A 17324-nucleotide genomic window follows, 5' to 3' on the forward strand; every position below is an offset into this window, starting at 1 on the left:
TCAATCGTGTGTCCAATCAGGGCACAACGTGGCCTCTCCTCTGAAGCCTTCATTTTCACAAGATCGATCATACTCATGGATGTTTTATGCAAGGGGATTTCTACTTTTTGATTTGGTTTCTGTCTTGGTTTTGGTGGAAATCAAGGGAAGAACTGAGATTGCTACTCATGAAGCAGAACAGAAAACATGTTTGAAAACAGAAGCCCAGAGGTAAAGGCAGGGTGGCTCACACATCCCCCTGGAAAATCCTCTTGAGCAGGGCTCCAGACTACACCAGGTCTGGGGCTTTAGGTTCAAGCTTGTCTTATCTAAATCCTGGGGAGCAGGGAGACCTTGGCTGATTTTTAGGATATAATCCCCAATGTGTACTGAGCACTTTAAGCATTTTCCTTTCTTTCTTTTTTTTTTTTTTTGAGACAGTCTCACTTTGTCACCAGGCTGGAGTGCAGTGGCACAATCTCGGCTCACTGCAACCTCTTCCCCACAGGTTCAAGTGATTCTCCTGCCTCAGCCTCCCAAGTAGCTGGGACTATAGGCACCTGCCACCATGCCCAGCTAATTTTTGTATTTTTAGTAGTTACGAGGTTTCACCATGTTGGCCAGGATGGTCTCGATCTCTTGACCTCCTGATCTGTCCGCCTAAGCCTCCCAAGGTGCGGGGATTAGAGGTGTGAGCCACCAGGCCTGGCCAAACACTTTCCTTTCAATATCTCATTTCATCTTTTCATCTAGGTACTGCTGTTATTCCCACTTTATAGATGAGGAAACTAAGGCCAGGAGATGTTAAGTAACTTGCTGAAGATCACATAACTAATAAGTAAGAGAAGTAGGATTTAAATTCAGGTCTGACTCCATCCCTGCGCCGTGAACCATGCTCTACATATGAAATATGTGAATGAATTTTAAAATGAATGCTTCTTTTGCCTGCCTGCCCCAACATTCAGATAAAAGCACTTTCTCTCTTTTGAACTTTCATAGCAGTTGCTCTGGGTTGGAATGTGAAAGAAACTTTGAATACAGAGGGCAGCAGGTCTCAATCAGGGCATATGGGCAATGTCTAGACATTTTTAGTTGTCACAACTAGTGGTGAGGAGTGCTGCTGGCATCAAGTGGATCAAGGCCAGGACACTGCTAACAATCCCCAAATCCAGGCAGCAGCCCTGCACAAGAAGTATCCAGACAAAAATGTCACAAATGCTGAGGCCGAGAAACCCTCAGTAGAGGGTGTCACCAAGAAAAGCAGCTGGCTGGCTCATGTGATGTTATCTCGATGGGCTAACCTTAGCCTGGGGTTTGTTTCTCAGCTTGGTAAGCCCGGGACCTCAATTTTGTGAATTCCCTGAAGAAATGATTCACATCAAACCAAAAAGCATAAGAAACTGACTTTTAATTTTTTAGAAAAACACAGATATCCCCCTCCCACCCAGAAGAAGCAAGAATTCTCCCCATTATTAACCCCCAACCCCTCCACCACCAACACACACACACACACACACACACACACACACACACACACACACACTGGAATCCATCCAGGGAACTGGGCAGTAAACCCGGGGTGGTCACCTGCAGCTCAGCGCCACTTTTGACTCCAACAGTCAAGGGCTACTGTGGTGGCACCTGGGGAACAGGCAAACGGAAGCAACCTTTCTAGAAAGATCCAGACCTGGAGATAGTCCGAGATCTGCAGAGACAAAGCCAAAAGGAGAGAGCCCAGGACAAAGGCCAGCAAATTCTCCAAAGCCCCGTGCATGCATTTGCCATAAGAAACCCGACGGCCACAGAGTCCAGAATGTTCTTGTCAGCAGAGCAATGAATTTTGTCCCCACAGAGAGGCTCACTTCAGACTCCAGACAGACTCGGCTTCAGACTCCTAAAGCAAACCCTCAGGAAGGCAACTGCCCATCCAGTGGGCAACAAACACTCACAGCAGAGGTGTGTGAACTTCGCAGGCTCTTCAGCCTTCCAGAAGACTGTCCTCATCCCAGGACTGACCACTCCAGACCCTTCTAGAAGGATTCTAGCACCGAATGCACACGACCTTCAAGCTCTGCCTCTCAGTCCCAGGGAGACCTGTGCTGTGCCCTGGAGGCCCTCCCCATCACGGACCCTTTCTTCCTCTTGTTGGCACTTAGACCAGGTTGTGGTTGAGTCTCTCTGCAGCCTGAAGTCAGCTGATCTCTAGATTTAATCTGGGATGCGATGCGTTGACTTTCTAGTTTAGCTCTCTTGTGCCTGCTTCTCAGTACTGCTGGTCCAGGGGGCGCCTGTCTGCTTCACTCCAGCCCTGTGCTAGATCACCGGTCACTTTCCCCAGAGTCGGCATCACCTGAGCATGAATGTCACCCTCCCCACTAAATCTAGGGTTGGCAGCTCAGGCAAAATTGGAGTTGCATCCTGGCTGTACCAATTACTGTCTGTGTAACCCTGGGCAATGGATTTCATCTCTCCAAGTCTCAGCTGCCTCATCTATAAACCAGGACTACTGCCTGCAGCTGGATGGGGCTGGCGTGAGGATCAGATTAGGTTAGACATTCGCAGTGCCTCCAGCCGTGCCTGGTGGGTGGTGAGCACTTAGTGCATGTGGGCTCTCATGGTAGAGGCGGATGCCTTGCACAGAGCTGGGAGCAGGAGTAGGTGCCTCACACCAGCCTTCCCGCAAGGCAGGTGCCGTGCATGTCTGACTCAGGGGATCGGCGCAGACTTCTTGTTCACGACTTATTTCAAGCACACATACTTGTCTGACCAGTGCGGATTCCAGACTTTAGTAGGACAGGAGGAACAGCAGTGGGGCAAGGTGGGGTCACAGGCCTGATGCTAACCCTGCCTCCACCCCTTGCTGCTGTGGGACCCTGGCAGGTTACTTAACTACTTGGTGTTCTCATTGAAAAGTGGGGCAGAGGGCAACCCTTCCCTTCCAGTCCAGCACTGTCTGTTAAAAATGGAATACAAGCCACAAACACAAGGTACATATGTGATTTTTAAAATGTAGTACCTACATGTCAGAGAATTTTTAAAACGAAATTAGCCTTAGTCGTGTCTTTTCTCAAACCCAAGATACCCAAAATATTATCATTTTGATATGTAATCAATTAAAGAATGAATGGGATATATATAGATATAGATAGGAACTCTGAAATCCAGTGTATTTTATCCACACCACACATCTCAGGTCACATTAGCCAGCTTTAGAGGAGAGGCCACATTGTGCCCTGATTGGACCCAAGACTGAATGCGCACATTGATCTTCCTGGCTTGAGAATCATGTTGGGTGCCTTGCCATGGGAGTGGGTGCTCAGTAGCCACGTGGGGAGCAGCTGTCACTTAGGACCATAGCTCCAAATGAGCTAATGGAGGTAAATTAGCTGGCCCCAAGTAGGCACATGGCAAATGTGGGCATTATTAGCTTCCCACTTCAAACAGACAGTGCTCAGGGGACTGAGTGGTTACATAACACGGTTTTCCCAAATATTCATGTTTTCACATTATACACATAGTTTGTAGTAGTGTAGACAGGCTAAGCACATAGGCTCTGATCCAAACCTCTGCCACTTACTAGGTGGCCAGGGTAAATGACTTAACACTTCTTGTACCTCAGTGTAGTGATCTGTAAAAAGGGGTTAAAGTAGTGTGATTATGAGGATGAAATGAGTTAATTCATATAAAGTGCTCAGGACAGGCTGATACATAGTAAGTGTACAATAAATGTTAGTTATTATTGTTTCATGTTTGTTGGAGAAAATCTGAAAAGACAGAAGTTAGAAGAAATATTAGTTGTTTGGCCTCAGAGTCTTTTCTACCCAAAACAACCACAGCTGACATTTTTCTCTACTGGTTTTTTTGATAAAACATGAGGCCCCACCTACTTACTCTCTTGGTAAGTTATTAAGTGCCTCTCCCTCCCTCCTTTACTTCCCACCCCACCCCACTTTTCTGCCCTTGCAATCTCTGGCCCCAGGACATGACCCAAAAGTCAGGTGGAGATGAAGTAATATTTCTATAAGCACTAAGAAAAAGTAAACAATTGAACTTGGTGCTTTGAACCTGGCACCACTTCTCTGGTCTGTTTTCCAATGGCCGTGTCATTGGTAATTAGCATATGACCCTTGCTTCCAACAGATGTCAGTTGAGATGCGAGTGTTGATTTGGTCATATCACAGCATGGAGCAGCTCTATATGTCAGAGATGTGACTCATCACATGTGATAGGCCCAGGGCCCTCTCAGTAATGCTGGGCAGTCCTTGTATGCCTTGGTGACCCAAATATGAGCAGGGAACACCTGTCCCTGATTATGAGCGCTTCTATGGGCTCATAATCTATGTGCAGTGGCTCACACTAATCCCAGTACTTTGGGAGGCCGAGGCGGGCTGGTCACCTGAGGTCAGGAATGTGAGACCAGACTGACCAACATGGAGAAATTTTATCTCCGCTAAAAATAGAAAATTAGCCGGGCGTGGTGGTGTATGCCTATAATCCCAACTACTCAGGAGGCTGAGGCCGGAGAATCGCTTGAACCCGGGAGGTGGAGGTTGCAGTGAGCCGAGACTACGCCATTGCACTTCAGGCTGGGCAACAAGAGTGAAACTCCATCTCAAAAAAAAAAAAAAGAAAAAGAGATATCAATAGCACCAGAGCAAAAAGGAGGAGAGCCTTGTCTCCCTTCCCTGGATGTTTGACCTATAGTCCTTGCCTTGGAAACTCAATGTCTGCTTTCAGTACTAGCACGGACAGCCTCAGTCACTGATTTTGAAAACGGTTTGACTTTCATGTCACATGACACTATGGTCTTAAGCATTCCAATGATAACAGAAAGAAATATTGTATCTGGAGTCAATGCTTGACTTCGCAGTTTATTAGCTGTATGGCTTCAGGCAAATTTCTTCCCTCTTTGAGTCTTAATTTACTCATCTGTGAAAATGGAGATAATGAAGCCAACCTCTTGTGATATCTATGGCTATTAAATAGGATACTGCATGTGAACACACTTAGATCAGTGCCTTCTGCAGAGTCTATAGGAGGTACTCGTTTTGTTTATTCAACAACTATTTATTAGGCTCCCGAATATGCCAGGCTACGCTAGCTTTTAAGGTGCAAAGATGAATGGGAGGCACCACTGATCTGTAAGGCAAACTCTGTGTGCTGGATGAGGCATCTGATGTCTCTATTGTGAGACAGAAGGAAAGCCAAGCAGTCAGGGGTGGCTTCCTAGAAATATGACCCTTGCTTCCAACAAACGTCGATTGAGATGGGAGTGTTGATTTGGTTATATCACAGCATGGAGCAGCTCTATGTGTCAGAGATGTGACTCATCACACGTGATAGGCCCAGGGCCCTCTCAGTCATGCTGGACAGTCCTCGTATGCCTTGGTGATGATAATTTCCCCAGATGGTAATTTCCTACTCATACAGGTGTTTACCTTTTAGTTGTCAAATTGTGGGAATGTTTTAGAGAGTGATGTTCAGGGCAGCCTGGAGTGGAGCACAGATTGGGTGCTGCATGGATGGTTCTGTTCTTATTTACTAAGTGAAAATCCAATTAATGGCCCAGCACTGTGGCTCACACCTGTAATCCCAGCACTTAGGGAGGCTAAGGCGGTTGGATCACGACGTCAGGAGTTCAAGACCAGCCTGGCCAACATGGCAAAACCCTGTCTCTACTAAAAGTATAAAAATTAACCAGGTTTGGTGGCACATGCCTGTAATTCTAGCTTCTCAGGAGGCTGAGGCACAAAAGTTGCTTGAACTTGGGAGGTGGAGTTTGCAGTGAGCCAAGGTAGTACCACTACACTCCAGCCTAGGTAATAGAGTGAGATTCTGTCAAAAAAAAAAGAAAGAAAGAAGACTCAGAGAAGAAATATGCAGACAGTAAAATTGGTTGTGTGGTACATACATTTGTCAAGACTCATCAAATTATACATTAAGGATCTGTGGATTGTACCGTATATAATTATGTCACTTTTTAAAAAATTACTGTGGCATAAAATGTGGTCAAAAGCCTGTATTCTGAACTCAAATAGATCTGGGTTGGAAATACCAGTCCTATCAATTTCTAGACAAGTTGTTTACCGTGTCTAAGCCTCAACTTTCTGCCTATACAGTAAGGATAATGATAGCATCTACTTCATGGGATAGTTGTCAGGATTAAGTAAGACAACTAATAAAAAATGCACGGACACAATGGTCAACTTTTAGTTTTCAATAATTATGAGCCACCCTTTGATAATATAGAAAAATACAATGATAGAATGTGAAATATAAAAGGCAAATACAAAATTATACCTGTGGCATGAATAAAACTACATTTTTAAAAGACTGCTTAATCTGTGTCTAAAACAAAGACAAGGAGAAAACACATCAATATACTAGCAGCAGAGCATGTCTATAATTTCAGCTACTTGGGAGGCTGAGGCAGAAGGATCACTTGAGCTCAGGAGTTCAATCCAACCTGGGCAACATAGATAGACCCTATCTCAAAAACAAAAAACTAGCAGCAGTGGTTATGTCATGGGACTAAGATTGATTTATTTATCCTTCTTTATAAACTCTTCACACTTCCAAATTTTCTTTAATAACATACTCCTTTTTTAATGAAGAAAAGTATATTTTATTTTAAATAAGAAATCATTACAAAATCCCATTGATTAGGAGATGGGAGTGATTCCAAATGCTAGGGTTTGTTAGTGTTGCCTGTCCATAGGGTACTTAAGAAAGGATGAACCTTCAAAGTGGGAGAGTCGAGGAGCCAGCTGTAGGGAACCAGAGTATGCAAAACCTAAGGAATGGGGCACAAACAAAGCTGCCACTGAACATAAGAAAATTCCGAACATTGATGAGTGACTAAGCACAATCCCTAAGAAAACTAACACAATCCAAGCAGGATAAGTGCAAAGAGAAACACACCTAAGCACATCATAGTAAAACTGCTGAAGAGAAAGTCAAATATACAATCTTAAAAAAAAGAAAAGCCAGGAAAAAAAGATAAATAATCTTAAAAGGAACAAAAATAAGATGACTGACTTTTTGTTAAGGGTTGAACTATGTATCTCCCAACCCTTGCCAAATTCATATGTTGAAATCCTAACCCTTGTACTTCAGAATGTGACTGTATTTAGAGACTGTGTCTTGTCGGAGGTAATTAAGTTAAAATGAGGTCATTAAAGTGGACCCCAATTCAATATGACCAGTGTCCTTATAAGAAGAGGAGATTTGGACACAAACATGGACAGAGGGAAGACCATGTGAAGACAGAGGGAGAAGATGGTCATTTACAGCCAGAGAGAGGTCGCAGAAGAAACCAATCCTGCCAACACCTTGGTCTTGGACTTTAGCCTCCAGAATATGAGAAAATGTTTAAGCCACCAAATCTGTGGCACTTTGTTATAAAAAGCCCTGGAAATTTAATATATGTTTTAACAGAAACAATAGGAGCCAGAAGACAGTGGAATGATATCTTTAAAGTGCTGGCAGACATATGTAACAGACCCACAGCCAATATCATACTAATGGGAAACAAGTAAAAGCGTTTCTTCTGAGATCTGGAACATGACAAGGATGCCCACTTTGCCCACTGCTATTCACCACAGTGCTGGAAGACCTAGCTACAGCAAGAAGACAAGAGAAAGAAATAAAGGGCATCCAAATCAGAAAGAATGAAGTCAAAATATCCTTGTTTTCAGATTATATGATCTTATATTTAGAAAAACCTAAGGATTCCACAAAAACTATTAGAATGGATAAATAAATTCAGTAAAGTTGCAGGATACAAAATCAACATACAAAAATCAGTAGCATTTCTATATGTCAAAGGTAAGCAATCTGAAAAAGAGACCAAGAAAGCAATCCATTTACAATAGCTACAAATAAAATAAAATACCTAGGAATTAAAGAAGTGAAAATTCTCTATAATGAAAACTATAAAATACCGATGCAAAAAAAATTGAAGAGGACACCAAAAGAGGGAAAAGATATTCCATGTTTATGGATTGGAAACATCAGTATTGTTAAAATGTCCATACTACCCAAAGCAATCTACAGATTAAATGCAGTCACTATCAAAATACCAATGATATTCTTCACATAAATAGAAAAAATAATTGTAAAATTTATATGGAACTGCAAAAGACCTAGAATAGCCAAAGCTATCCTGAGCAAAAAGAACAAAACTGGAGGAATCATATTACCAGACTTCAAGTTATACTACAGAGCTATAATAACCAAAACAGCATGGTACTGGCATAAAAGCAGACACAAACCAATGGAACAGAAATAGAGAAGACAGGAAAAAAAATTAGTACATATACAGAGAACGCATTTTCAAAGAAGATGTCAAGAATATATGTATTAGCCAGGGTTCCCTAGAGGAACAGAACTAATAGGATAGATGTATATATGAAGGGGAGTTGATTAAGGAGCATTGACTCACATGATCACAAGGTAAAGTCCCACAATAGGCCATCTGCAAGTTGAGGGTATATACCCAACAGAAGAGGAATCAGTATTTCAAAGAGGTATCTGCAGTCCCGTATTTACTGTAGCACTATTCACAATAGTCAAGATTTGGAGGCAACTTAAGTGTCCATCAATAGATGAATGGATAAAGAAAATATGGTACATGTACACAGCAGGGTCCTACTCAGCCATAAAAACAAATGTGATCCTGTTATTTACAACAACATAAATAGAACTAGAAGTCATTAAAGATGAAATAAGTCAGGCACACAAAAGACAAACTTTGCATGTTCTCACTTACTTGTGGGAGCCAAGAATTAAAACTATTGAACTTTAATTCAATAGTTTTAATTGAAAACTAAACCATCCTTCCTAGCCTTCTTCTACTCTAGAAGGACGGTTACCAGAGGCTAGGAAAGGAAGTGGGGGTGGAGTTGGGAAGGAGAATAGTTGGCTAATGGGTACAAAAAATAGTTAGAAAGAACGAATAAGATGTAGTATTTGCTAGCACAACAGGGTGACTGTAGTCAATAATAATTTAATTGTACATTTTATAAAAGAGTGTGATCGAATCTTGTGCAACACAGAACAGATGCTTGAGGTGATGAATACACCATTTACCCTGATGTGATTATTGCATATTGCATGCTATATCATAATATCTCAGGTATCCCATAAATATATGCACCTACTATGTACCCACAAAAATTAAAAATTAAAAAAACATAAAGTGCTGATAGAGAGCGACTTCCAACCAGCAAAAATATCTTTCAAAATTCTATAATCAGCAAAAATACCTTTCAAAAATGAAAGTAAGGACTTCCCATTCTGACCAAGATGAAGTTACAGGAACTGCATTTAAACTACCACCAGAAACATGCCCTCCCCAAATGGACAAAATGTATGAAACCATAGTTTTTGACACTTTAAACATTAGGCAAAAAAGTTAGGGACCCTGAGAGATGGAAAACAAGTAAGTAAAGCCATACGATGGCTCCCAACAAATTGCCTTGAGAGAATTTTCAGCCATAGCATGGGTGGGGGTTGAGGTCGGTGTGGGGACTCAACCCCTATGTGGGTGGGGTTCACAAGACAGAATGCCAGAGGAGAGAGCTGAACACAAAGGGAACTTTGGAGATCTAAAGAGGGTTTCCTTCAAGTGTTCAGCAGAATACTCATGATGGTACCTATAAGAAAAATCTATCTGAGGCCAGGCAAAGAAGCTTCTGAAAGAATGAGAGAGAAGAGTACCTGGTATGCATACAGAATTGGGAATAGTGCCTGTTCCCACTATCCAGACTAGAGAAACTTAAAATTCACAGGGAATTAGTGGAGTATTCAGGATGATCTTTCCTCAGTAGGGGGAGTAACTAGCCCTAGACTAAACTACTTCAAATTTACCCAACAAATCACAAAGGCAAGACACAAAGGATCAAGCTGTTTCCAAGATATTTAACTGCATCCCAGAACATAGCTCAAGAATAATTACAGGAAAACCACAATATCAAGCCCCAACAAGGTAAAATTTACAATGTTTAACGTATAACCAAAGATTACCAGGCACACAAAGAGGAAAACAAGACCTAAATGACAAAATAATCAACCAATTGAAACGACCCAGAACTGACACAGATATTAGAATTAGCAGAGAGGGATGTTAAAACAGCTATTATAACTGTATTTCATATGTTCAAAAAGATAAGTAGGGACATGGAAGAATATTTTTAAAAACATAATTCTAATTTACAGATAAAAACTACAATGCCAACAATGAAAAATACACCAGATGGGATTAAGAGCAGAGTAGACAATGCAGAAGAAAGATAAGTGAACTTGAAATTTTAGCTATCGAAACTGCTCAGTAGTTCAGAAAATGAAACACAGGGGGAAAAATCTATCAAAAATGAAAAGGAAAAAGAAAACAGCATCAGTGAGCTGTAAGTCAACTTCAAGCAGCCTAATATTGGATCCCCTAAAACAGTCCCCGAAGCAAATGAAAGGGGAAACAGACAAACATGAAAGGATAATAGCCAAAAAGTTTTCAAACTTAACGAAAATTATAAACCCACGGCTCCAATATACCAACTAACCAAACAAACAAATAAGCAAATAATAAAACAAAACAAAACTGAAGCACAAAAATACACAGAAAACTATAGTGAGGCATATTATAATAAATTTGCTTAAACCCAATGTTAAAGAGAAAATCTTTTAAAAAGCTAGAGAAAGACATGTTACATACAGAGGAAGAATTAAAATAAGGATTTCTTATCAGAAATAATGGAAGCAAGAAGACTGAAGCAACATTTTTAAAGCACTGAAAGGAAAAAAAAATCCACCTAGAATTCCACGCCCATCAAAAATAGCTCTCAAACATAAAAGACATCTTCAGACAGACAAAAGCTGAGAGAATTTCCACCAGCAGAACCACACTATGAGAAATGTCAAAGGAAATTCTTCAGGCAGAAGGAAAAGAATACCAGATGGGAATCCAGGTTGGCACAAAGAAATAAAGCATACTGGAAGTGGTAGTAACTACATTGGTAAATATGTGGATTTTTAAAAATTATTTAAATCTTTTTGAAAGATAACAGACTGTTAAACCAAAAACAGTTACAACATATTGTGGAGTTTAGAATATTTATAATAGCAATGATAAAATGCATGATAAAAACAGCACAGGCCGGACATGGTGGCTCACACCTGTAATCCCAGCACTTTGGGATGCTGAGGTGGGCAGATCACCTGGGGTCAGAAGTTTGAGACCAGCCTGCCCAACATGGTGAAACGCCATCTCTACTAAACATACAAAAAATTAGCCGGGCATGGTGGCACGCACCTGTAATCCCAGCTACTCGGGAGGCTGAGGCAGGAGAATCACTTGAATCCAGGAGGTGGAGCTTGCAGTGAGCCGAGATCGCGCCACTGCATTCCAGCCTGGGCCACAAGAGCAAAACTGTCAAAAAAAAAAGCAGAAAAGCTAAAAAGAATAAAAATTAAAGTATGCTATCATAGAGTTCTACTAGACATAAACTATAATATCAGTTGAAGTAGGCTGTGATAATTTAAAGATGTATACCATTAATCCAAAAGCAACTATTAAAAGAAAATCCCCAACAGCCAAGAGTTATAGCTAATAAGCCAACAAAGGAAATTTTAAAACACTCACTCCACAGAAGACAGAAAAAAACGGGAAGGAAGACGTAGAACAGATGAGACAAAGAGAAAAGAAATAGCAAAATGATAGACCTAAATCCAACCCCAAAAGCAAGATGCAACTATATGCTGCCAACAAGAAATTCATTTTAGGGCCAGGTGTGGTGGATCATGCCTGTAATCCCAGCACTTTGGGAGGCTGAGGTGGATGGATCACTTGGGGTCAGGAGTTTTGAGAGCAGCCTGGCCAACATGCTGAAACCCTTCTCTATCAAAAATACAAAAATTAGTCAGGTGCGGTGGCTAAGTAGTCCCAGCTTCTTGGGAAGTAGAGGTGGGAAAATCACTGAAGCCCAGAAAGCAGAGGGTGTAGTGAGCCAAAATGGTGCTGGGCGACAGAGTGAGAAGAAAGAAAGAGAGAAAGAGAGAAAGGAGGGAGGGAGGTAGTGGAAGGAAGGAATAGAGAGAAAGAGAGAAAGGAGGGAGGGAGGCAGTGGAAGGAAGGAAGAGAGAGAGAGAGAGGAAGGAAGGAAGGGAAGGGAAGGGATAAATTTATTTTAAATATGAAGGTACATATAGGTTAAAAGTAAAAGGATGGGATAGTGTAGAATGCTAACACTAGTCAAGAGAAAACTGAGGTACCTATGTTAATATCAACAAGGCGGGTTTTAGAGCAAAGATGGGTTTCAGAGCTAGAGAAGGTCATTTAATAAATATAAAGGGATCAATTAATCAAGAGGACATAATTCTAAAATGTTTATCACCTTTAAAATATAGAAAGTAAAAACTGATAGGACTGCAAGGACAAACAGACAAATTGAAAATTACAGTCAGAGATTTTAGTATACTTTCATTAACTGGTAGAATTTCAATATACTTCTCTCAATAAGCAGAAAATCAGTGAAAATGTAGTACATTTGAATAGTACTATCAATCAATTTGACCAGATTGACATTAATAGAACATTACATCTAACAACAGCAGAATACACCTTCTTTTCAAGTGTATGCAAAGCATTTACCAAGACTGACCATATTCTGGGTCATAAAATTAATCTAAATAAGTTCCAAGGGATTTAAGTCATATAAAATATGTTCTCTGACCACAATAGAGTTAAATTAGAAATTCATACAAGAAAGACACCTGGAAAATCCCCAAATGTCTTGTAACTGAGTCTCATACTTTTAAATGACCCATGATCATGACCCAAGAAGAACTGAAAGGGACGTTACATGGTATTTTGAAATAAATGAAAATGAAAACAAAACATAGAATCTGTGGGATGCTGCTAACCAGTACTTATGGGGAGACTCAGAGTACTCAATGTCCATACTTATAAAGAAGTATTAAGTAAATACGCTCATATTCCATCTCAAGAAACTAAGAAAATTAAGAGAAAGTTAAACCCCAAAGAAGCAGAAAAAGAAAATAACAAAGATCAATGGGGAAATTAATAAAACAGAAAACAAAATAAAACAAAACACATAGAGAAAGCCAATGACACCAAAAGTTGGTTTTGTGAGATCAATAAAATGAGGTTGCAGTGAGCCGAGATTGTGCCACTGCACTCCAGCCTGGTGCCTGGTGACAGAGTGAGACTCTGTCTCAAATAAAATAAAATAAAATAAAATGGATAAACCTGTAGCCATAATGATTAGGGTAAAAAGAGAGATGATGCAAGTTGCCAGCATTGGAAATGAGTGAGGTGGTATTATTCAACAGATTTTACAGATATAGAAAGGATAATAAAGCAATATTATGAGCACCTGTATGTCAAAAAATTGAAAACTTGCATGAAATAGATTAATTCCCTTGAAAAGCACAAATTACCATGGCTCATTCAAAAAGAAAGATAACCTGAACAGCCCTATGTATATTCAATAACTTGAAATTGTAGCTTAAAACCTTCCTGCAAAGAAAACTTCAGGCCCCGGTGGCTTCACTGGTGAACTTCACCAAATGTTTAAAAAACAAATAATTCTAAGTCTACACAAACATTTCCAAAAAATAGAAGCAAAGGGAATACATCTCAACTCATTTTATCAGGCCAGCATTATCCTGATGCTAAAACCAGACAAAGACATTTACAGGAAAACAAACAAAAAAACTAAAGGCCAAAATTGAGAACACAAAGCAAAAATTTTAAACAATACTTTGGCAAATTGAATCTAGCAACAATATATTAAAAGGATAATACCTCATGACTAAATGAGATTTATCTCAAGTCTTCAGGGTTGAATGAATATTTGAAAATCCCTCAGTGTAATTCACCATATTAACAACTAAAAAAAGAAAACTATGTAATCCTTTCACCATATTAACAACTAAAAAAGGAAAACCACGTAATCATTTCAAGAAAAAGCACTTGACAAAATTTACCATCCGTTTTATCCATTCCTAATTTTTAAAACTCTCAGAAAACTAGGAATAGAAGGGAACTTCTTCAACCTGACTTTTTTAAATCCACAAAAAGCCTATAGTATGATCATTCTTAATGGCCAAAGACTGAATGCTTCCCCGTAAGATCAGGAACAGGACAGGTTATCCTCTTCTCTTCCACCAATCCTATTCACCATTTTACCAGAGGTGCCAGACAGAACAATCAGGCCAGAAGAAGAAATAGAAAATATCGAGGCCGGGTAGGAAGGAGTAAAACTGACATTATTCTCAGGTAACCTGATTATCTAGGTAGGAAACCTGATGGAATCTACCAAAAAAGCTACTGAAAGTTATAACTGATAACAGACAAGATAGCAGGTTGCAGGATCCATATTTAAAAACAATTGTATTTTTATATACTAACAACAAATCGCTGGAAATTGAAATTTATAAAGCAATGTCATTTATAATAGCATCAAAAAGTATCAAATACCAAAATTAACCATATGTCAGGATGTAAATCAAGCCTCAATGAATTTCAAAAAAATAGATCATTTAGAGGATATTCTAAAAATCAATAAAAAAGAGATAATTGGAAAATACTCAACTGACCGGGAAGCAAATAATGTACTTCTAAATAATCCAAGGGCCACAAGAGATTATAATGAAATTTTAAACTATTTTATTTATTTATTTATTTTTGAGGCAAGGTCTCCCTCTGTCGCCCAGGCTGGAGTACAATGGCACAGTCATAGTTCACTGCAACCTCAAACCTCTGGGCTCAAGCAATCTCCCCAACTTAGCTCCCCGAGTAGCTGGGACCACAGGCCCAAGCCACCATACCCAGCTAATTTTTAATTTTTTTGTAGCGACAGTGTCCTGCCCAGGCTGGTCTCAAACTGCTTGGCTCAAGTGATCTTCCTGCCTCAGCCTCTCAAAGTGCTAGGATTACAGGTCTGAGCCACCTTGCCTGGCACAACTTTAAATATAGCATTAACAAAATTTCTGAGATATGACTAAAACAGTGCCCAAAGAAAAAGTTAGAAATTTCAATAACGAATTAGAGATGAAGAAAAGCTGAAAATCAATGATCTCCGCTGCCATCTCACGATGATGAAAAAGCACCTCAAACCTAAAAAAGGTAGGATATGATAAAGATAAAGCAGAAGTTTATGAATAGAAAACAAATTTAAAAAATTTAAAAGCCAAAATGTGTGTGTGTGTGTTTGTTTAAAGATTAATACATTTGAAAAAAAATTAGCAAAACTGATTTTGAAAAAGGAAAAGGCCAGGCATGGTGGCTCATGCCTGTAATCCCAGCACTTTGGAAAGCCGAGGCAGGCGGATCACCTGAGGTCAGGAGTTCAAGACTAGCCTGGGCAACATGGCAAAACCCCATCTCTACTAGAAATACAAAAATTAGCTGGATGTGGTGGCAGGCACCTGTAATTCCAGCTACTCTGGAGGCTGAGGCAGGAGAAACACTTCAGCAATTCGGGAGTCAGTTTGCGGCGAGCTGAAATTGCACCACTGCACTCCAGCCTCAGCAACAGAGAGAGACTCCATCTCAAAAAAAAAAAGTGAATTACTAATATTGGGAATGAATAAAAAGGGCAACATGACTCCTGATCCTAGACAACACGTTTTGAACAACATTCTTCCAATTTGGATGAAATGGACGAATTATTCAAAAAGCCAAGTTCACAAATATAGAAGAAGAAAGAGTTCTGGGAGATTCCGACATCCATTAAGGAAACTGAATCTTTGCCTCCCAGTTCCCTGCCAGCTTCTTGGAGGCTCATCCTATGTGGGTGAATACACAGTATTCAAGTCAGTTAAAGATTTAAGGGGAATCTGCAGGCAGTTTGGGGGCTCCCTACTCTACCACTCCCTTCTTCCTGATATCTTTCCATCTCAATTTCCGGCTGCTCTTGCAGCTCCAAACCCTGACCTGTGACTCAGTTTTCAGCCCAGCAGCACTCACCCTCAGGCGGAATCCGGTCTCCCAGGCGACACCCAGAACTGGAGTGAGCTCTCAGGGAATTCTCCTAGTTTGCTCTACTCCTTCTACTTAATGTGACCCTCTCAATGCTGTTGACTTTTGCTTATGCTCTAGTGCCTTCAAAATAGTTGGATTTGTTTGTTTTTGCAGATTATACATCTTTTTTGAAAGAATTTCAAACTTTCAGAAGGGTTGCAAGAATAATACAAAGAACTCCTGTATATACTTTACACAGATTCATCAATTGTTAGCACATTTCCATGATTGCTTTTCCTAATTGATAGATAGAAATAGAGATATGTGTGTATATATGTATATGCATACTTTCAAATTGGCTTTATTTTTTAGAACAGTTTTAGATTTACAAAAATAAAAACAGCTGAGTGTGGTGGTGCACATCTGTAGTTCCAGCTACTTGGGAGGCTGAAGCAGGAAGATTGCTTGAGTCTAGGAGTTTCAGTCCAGCCTGTGCAGCATAGTGAGATGTGTCTCAAAAAAAAATTGAGGGGGCCAGACGCAGTGGCTCACATCTGTAATCCTAGCACTTTGGCAGGCCGAAGGAGGCAGATCACCTGAGGTCAGGAGTTCGAGACCAGCCTGGCCAACACAGCAAAACCCCGTCTCTACTGAAAATACAAAAATTAGCTGGGCATGGTGGCACCTGCCTATAATCTCAGCTACTTGGGAGGCTGAGGCAAGAGAATTGCTTGAACCTGGGAGGCAGAGGTTTCAGTGAGCCTAGATCATACCACTGAACTCCAGCCTGGGAGTCAGAGTGAGACTTTGTCTCAAAAAAAAAAAAAAAAAAAAAATGAGAACATACTACAGAGGTTTCTCATATACACCACATCCAGTTTCCCCTATTATTAATATCTTACATTAGTGTGATACCTTGTTACAATTAATGAACTCAAATTGTCACTGACTATAAAGTCCATATTCTATTCACGTTTCCTTAGTTTTTACCTAATGTCCTTTTTCTTTCTTTCTTCCTTTTTTTTTTTTTTTTGAGATGGAGTCTTGCTCTGTTGCCCAGGCTGGAGCACAGTGGCACAATCTCAACTCACTGCAACCTCCGCCTCCTGGGTTCAAGCAATTCTCCATGCCTCAGCCTCCCGAGTGTTGGAGGAAGCAGCAATGGAGGAAGGGTTTATAAACTGGTTAGAAGTAATGTATAAAAGAAATCAGAAACAATAAACTGCAGAAGGCCGCAGGAGGCCTTTGGGGAGGAAGGCCTCTCTATGCCAGCATGTTCCCAGGAACAGAGTGACCTAAGCTCTAATATTTTAAACACAGTGCCCAAGGACGTAACACTCCCTCGAAGCACTGGAATATAACC

At 40.4% G+C, this 17324-nt stretch overlaps 1 long non-coding RNA gene across 1 annotated transcript in view; it reads right to left on the reverse strand.

The window, feature by feature from the left end:
• The window catches only part of LOC108593733 (uncharacterized), a 46029-nt gene that overhangs the window by 12371 nt on the left and 16334 nt on the right, over positions 1 to 17324 (reverse strand). The gene's annotated exons all lie outside the window — the stretch shown is intronic.

The sequence above is a fragment of the Callithrix jacchus genome, chromosome 10 (assembly GCF_049354715.1).
Source record: "Callithrix jacchus isolate 240 chromosome 10, calJac240_pri, whole genome shotgun sequence".
NCBI classification, from domain to species: Eukaryota; Metazoa; Chordata; class Mammalia; order Primates; family Cebidae; genus Callithrix; species Callithrix jacchus.